General features: G+C 36.1%; 1 protein-coding gene across 1 annotated transcript in view; it reads right to left on the reverse strand.

The window, feature by feature from the left end:
• The window catches only part of b3galt1b (UDP-Gal:betaGlcNAc beta 1,3-galactosyltransferase, polypeptide 1b), a 48,250-nt gene that overhangs the window by 41,041 nt on the left and 800 nt on the right, over nt 1-6,409 (reverse strand). The window lies entirely within an intron of this gene.

Genomic DNA, 6,409 nt, shown 5'->3' on the forward strand with positions numbered 1-6,409 from the left:
GAGTGCAACAGGACGTCTTTAAATTGCTTGCTGTGTTCAGCCAGCAGATCAAATATTCAGTCTACAGTATATTAAAGAACAGAGAAAATCAGTAAATCCTCAAATCTGAGTAGCTGGTTTTAGCCACTGTTTGACAATTTTCGTTGAGAAAAGTAATAATTTAATTCATTTGTTGACTAGTTTTATTTGCACTCAATAGAAGGACATTGGTCTCTGCTGTTATTCCACTCTAAAATTAATTAGGCTAAACCAAACCCAGTAAGAACAGGATGCACTCTGGAGATTCTCTTGAGCATGGCCGATGTAATGAATGAAAATGCTTAAGTGGCTGATCCGAACACAATTGAACCATATTACATATTTAGCTGGGCCTTCTGTGAGTAGTTATAGCATTTGAAGCTCAACGGGAGTTTAAATGATGAGATATAACTCCAGAGGACCAGTTTCTACTGGCAAACAAAGAGCTAATTTACTCCACAACTTAACAAATCAAATACTTCATGACTTAACACATCACGTACTTTATAGCTTTATAGCACTCTGAACTAATACAAACCCCCAAGTAATTATAATTAGATCATTTCTAAACTATTCAGTGTTGAACCGATTCAGGACAACATGATACACATGTACCTTTTGCAAATTTACTTTCATGAGTGAGACTGAAAATTCTCTGCTTAGTTATATGCCTTTGCACACATTCCTAAGACTTGTGCAAAAATGTGCATATAAACTCACCAGCCACTTTATTAGGTACATCTGTACAATTGTATGTACTTCAGTGCCTTTTATGAAGCTCAACATGTTTCAGTTTTTGGTGAAATTGTCATAAATGTATATATTCAATCATATGTTTATTATTGAGGTCAAAGATAAAGGTGGTGTTGTACTGGGCTACATTATATTTAGAGGTGTCTCCATAATGTTGTCCTCCCGAGAAGTGTTGCATTGAAGTGCACACAACTATGCAGGTGTACCTAATAAAGTGGCTCATGAGTGTATACTGTAATGTGTACCTTCTGTCAGAGTTCAGATTAGCTTGTGTAGAAATGTAGTCTCTCAATATTATATTTACAATAAGATATACAGTATACTTGATATAATGTAAATAGGATAGAAAAATCCTACTATTGAACAGTTTGTCAAAATCCAAATTGTGTTCAATGCAAGGTTTATTGCTTTATTATATTAATATTTGTGCATGAAAGCTCCATTATAATGGTCACTTCTAGACATAGGCCTATTACTTACATGCTAAATTGTCTCATGTTTTTTCTACTGTTTTTTTTTTCTACAAATTCTCTCTCACTGAAACAAAATCTATCAATATGCAAAAGTGAAAAGTTTTACTGCCAAACACAAAATGTGTTCTACTTCACTGAATCATGAAGTTGGAGACAGCTGCTCAGTGAAAAGCCTGTTCTCAGGGTTTGTGCACTTACTGTTAGATGCATATTGGACCGTGATGTGCTTCCAAAAAAAAAAAATCGTGAAGTCACAAACTCATGCTTGTACGCCTTACAACTCAAGAGTTACACTGAGCAGAGAGAAAGATTCACTCTTTAGCAAATGAATGTGAAAAGTACTGTCTAGTGTCAAATATTTTTTCTGTACAGTGCAGCTCAACCATCCGAGTGAGGAAACAGTCAGCAAAACACAATTATGAGCTGAGGAAGAGTTTAAGGTTAGAAGAAGATCATGGTTATGAAAAATAAACAATATGGTTTAGCAACTAAAACATTTTTCCACATACAAGAGCACCTTACGTTCGGCACAGGCACTGAACATGCAATGTGATATGCCACATACAAATCATATATCCAATATAAACATTATTCATGGGATTCTTGGCTGGATAGAAGGATCTAAATATGGCAGGACACCTCTGTAAGAAAAGCTCTGTGCCACATTACACTACATTCACTCAGCAGCAGCAGAAGCAGTTTGATCCCTTCAAGGGACATTTTGTTTGTAGAGGGAGGAAAGATTAGCTACTTCTGCATAGATTTTTGCATTGGTCCATTTTTTTCTCTCAAGAGCAATTTGTTACCCCCAAATGCAATGGTTTTTGAAGCATTTGGAATTGTGGAAGGGTGAGGAAAATAAATCAGATTTGAGCCAAGCCCCAGGACTTGTAAAGACTGTGAAGTTGCTCAGATGACTGAAACAGACTCAGAGAACACGTATGGTAAAGGATTACAACACGGCTCAGTTATGGTGAACTACAGACTACTGTGCCAGTTCTATTGGAAACATCCATAACCAAATGTCATGAGCCAAAACTACGGCAGACACTGAGCGGAAGATCATTAATATTACTGTAACTCAGTGCTTACTCACTCTGAAAATATTTGTATTAGCAAAAATGTATATATTAATTAAATAAAAATCTAACTGCATTCTGGCTTAATCATAGAAAAAGAGAATAGTTTTATCAGCTGTAACATCTCATATGTTGCCAGCAAACAGACTTTGACAATTCAGTCTGTCACCACTGTATTTTAAAGACAAAATAAGAAGAAGGTCCATGAGTCAAACATGGTGCACGAGAGGAGCTAGGGCTTCAATTGTCCTCTGTTCTTTTGCTCTGCTCTTCTTACAGAACAAGCAACAATTGCTACTGTTGTATATGCTTCCATTTGAATGATGATTCAAGATGTTAGCATGTGTCAGGAGCAGCACAAATGTTAACACTGCTTTTCAAACTTTTCTTTTTTGCCATTTAAGGGTCATGGCTTTTGCAGAACTTGTTCAGAGCCCTTTATGTCACAGCAATAAAACTGCTTTGGTCTGCTGGTCACTGGGGAAATCAAGTCAAACTTCAACAGGCCCCAGTTCAGACTCATTCCCCTAATAAGGTAGCCTGAAACCAGTCATAGGCTGGAATTGTTCCTCAGTGTCCTGTACCCATGAAAGAGATGGAATGTTAATGAAAACTGCCTGCCACTCTGTGTGATTACAATGTTTTTCACATCAGTTCTTAATTAATCTGACAATACTGTCAACACTGTTAACAAGACAAAATACTGTATGCCTGAAAAAATAGTCAATTCCCAATATTAAACAAACCAGTATTTCACTAAATGGCACTATATCAAAACTGATATTCACTGTAGAGCAAGAGGAGGGAAGAATGTATATCTATATGTGAAGTAAACCTGTTTTTAGCAAGACTACACAGCAATAGAGCCACAAGACAAAAGCCAACCAAGACAAAATGTGGACTATATACAGTACTAAATTTTAAATTGTGAGAGTTCTCACGACATTCTCATACAGTAAGAAGAATCTCATTAACAAGAAGGAAAAGAAAAACTAGCTGAGAGGCGGCTCTGGAGTCTCGTTAAGTCACAAAAAGTAATTACAGTACCTGTGTAGGAGGATCAGAATGATTAAAGCTGGGAGCATATATGAATGCAGACACACACTAACAAGACACTGAAAAGCAGGTGAATAATTTACTCTTAAGTAGCTATAGAGAAAATTAACCAGTCAAAGAACCAGGAAAATGTTACAGTTATTAAAGTATAAAAGTTAGGGCACATTTTAATATTCAAGATGTTGGTTTCATCTGCAAAGAACTCTCAAAATTAAAAGTAAATTTGTCATTGCCATATTGATATTTTGGTGAAAATAGCACAGAAATATATTAAAACTGCTGTATTAGTAGCACAACCAAAACACAAGCATTGGATATGTAATATGTGATAAATTCACAATTACAGGACTCTTAATATAGCTACAGCAAGAAAAGCTTAATACAGTCTGGACAATTTTGTTTGGTTTTTCTTGGACAGACCAGCAGTTTGAATAACTAAAACAAAAATATTTTATTACTGTAAAGCATGTTTAAATGTGAAGCAGAGGCTGTAATCACTGGGGCTCTTCAAAAGACAGAAAAAGCAATATCCCAGTTTGAATGCTAACTGATAATTTGAAGCGAAAACGGTCTAATCATCACTTCTGGACCGTTTTGGATATGTTCCCAGGAGGAAAAGCTTTTATGATGTTTCTCAGCAGAAAGAACAAGAAGCTTGTAGTAAACAACATGCAAAATTAACACCTAACCTACAGATAGCATTAAAAAACTGCACTGTATGCTGAGCACTTTATAGGCACATCTGTACAGTTATTATCTCAATAATAAACATAAAACTGAATCCATAAATTCTTAGAGGTAGATGTTATTGCAGGGCTGTTGTACTGCAGTCAATCAGTTGTACAGGTGATAAGTGCATGATGAGTATAAACAGTACAGGTATATACATAATATATAGACTATATATGAGGTGTTTATCAATTCAACTGCTAAAAAAGCATAAACATGCAGAGATGCGATAATTTCAGCTCTGACCACAGTCTGCCATCCACTGCAGCTATGTGTCAACTGCAAGCTTGTTAGGCTAATAGCTAATACAGTTGCTTTAGATGTGGCTGTGTCACGGTGATGAGGCAGTGTGGTCCTGTGGGGCATTGTCTCACTCACGTCCATCTCCCTCCACTATATAGGGTCAGTTCAGACCCACTCTGTCCACCTGCTCACCCTTCACATGCTTGTATCACCATTACACGCTGAGTGTAATGGTGATACAGTGGGCTGCTGCTGCCTTAATTTGATAACACGATTTTTAAAAAGCAAAGCGCAGCTAAAAACACAGAGCAAAGTTAAAATGAGAAATCTTCAAATTGTTGTACAGGCAACAGAGAGCAGGATACTTGTTAATGTGTTAGTGTGCTACGTTTTATGGTCATTTTGATACTGGAGCTAATTTGTTGATACAGTTTTTGTTCACAAACTACAGCAATACAATCTTCACAGAATCTGTAATTGAATTGGGTAAATTACAATTAGACTATGTCAATAAAAATGAAAGAAATGTTAATTATTTTGTGCACTTATTTCATGCATTCTTCTACAAATGATCAGTTAATTTAACCTCTATTTACTACAGGATTCTTTAAAAAGTGTGTGCTTCTCTTTAGTGTTCCACATTGTTGATTTCATTTTAAAACTAATTTAAAAATGCAGTTTTTTCCTTATTGACACCACCAAACAAAACAAAACAAAAACAAAGGTATGAACTAAACTGAGAGATTGATTCTAGCTACATTATCATCTCCCTATCTACTATATATAACAAGTACTCTATTTGTTTCTGATGCAGCAAACAAGCCAAACAAACTCCTAAAAGTAGTACTGCTACCAGTGGAGCACACAATATTCTCAATGTACAGTATACACCCCTCACTGCACATTAGGGCAAAGAATTATAGGATAGATAATATGGTATCTCACAGGAGAATCATCTGCAATACATCACAATACCAGTGCAACTGAAGAGGAAAATATATTATTAAAAAGGCAAACGAATAAGCACTATAACTACTGACTGTGTTATGATTTTTTTTTTACTTTTTAAAAATTAGTCAGCTGAAGTGAAAGCATACCAATGTGCAAAAACTCACGTACACAACACCTATCAGTGCCAAACAGCCTGTCACAAAATTGCAACCTAACCTTTGTTGTATGTGCAAAGGATAACTACTGCAAAAACAAACAACTTGCGATTGCCGTATGCATTTCATTAAACAAATGAGTTTATTTCTAGTCGTTAAATCAAAGCTGCACACAATTTGCCTAGAAACATGTTACCATGGCCATGGAGGAGGAGGAGAACCAAGTTCTATAAAAGTTGCTCCCACTTGCTCCGACCTTTTGCCATTACTAAAGAAGTCATGAGATACATTTTATTGTAAGTGTAATGTGTTGAGTAGCACTTTTAGAGAAGAGAAAGAGCTGGCAAGAAAAAGAAGCTGCGCACATATCAGCCTATTATTAGCAAGCCTATGCCCAGGCTGTTTTGGCCAAGTAAATGCTGCACTATTGTCTTGATACAATGGTTATTACAGCCCTAAATAGACAGAATGCACTGTATAACACTATGCCAAGAGCAGAATGTAACGGACATGTAATGGAAACCATCATGTCAGTAAAGAGTGAAGAGGGTTAGTGTTTGATCTAGATAATGATCTAAAATGGCCTAGTAATGGCAGCATGGGGAACTGCAGCTTCTCAAGACAGCTCGCTGACTCTTGACTTTCAAAGCTTCTCTGTTTTCTTCCTATTGCTTGCTATGTAAGTGGTGGAATAACACTTAAATGACAAGGAATAATGGCTGTAGTCAGACAGATCATAAGAGAACTAAAGCTATATTCACAAAGGGAGAAAACTAAACTCAGTATACTGGTTAACTGGAGTTGCACCTACAGTACTTGTCTAACAGATGCTAAAAGGGATTTTTAAGATTATGCATTTCACTCAGATTAGTTTTATTATAAGGTGCTTTCCATGACCTGTATGTTTTATCCCAAGCTTGCATCTCTTTTAGAAAACAGTGCAAAAATAAAA

The sequence above is a fragment of the Monopterus albus genome, unplaced genomic scaffold (genome assembly GCF_001952655.1).
Source record: "Monopterus albus unplaced genomic scaffold, M_albus_1.0 scaffold24.1, whole genome shotgun sequence".
Taxonomy (NCBI): domain Eukaryota; kingdom Metazoa; phylum Chordata; class Actinopteri; order Synbranchiformes; family Synbranchidae; genus Monopterus; species Monopterus albus.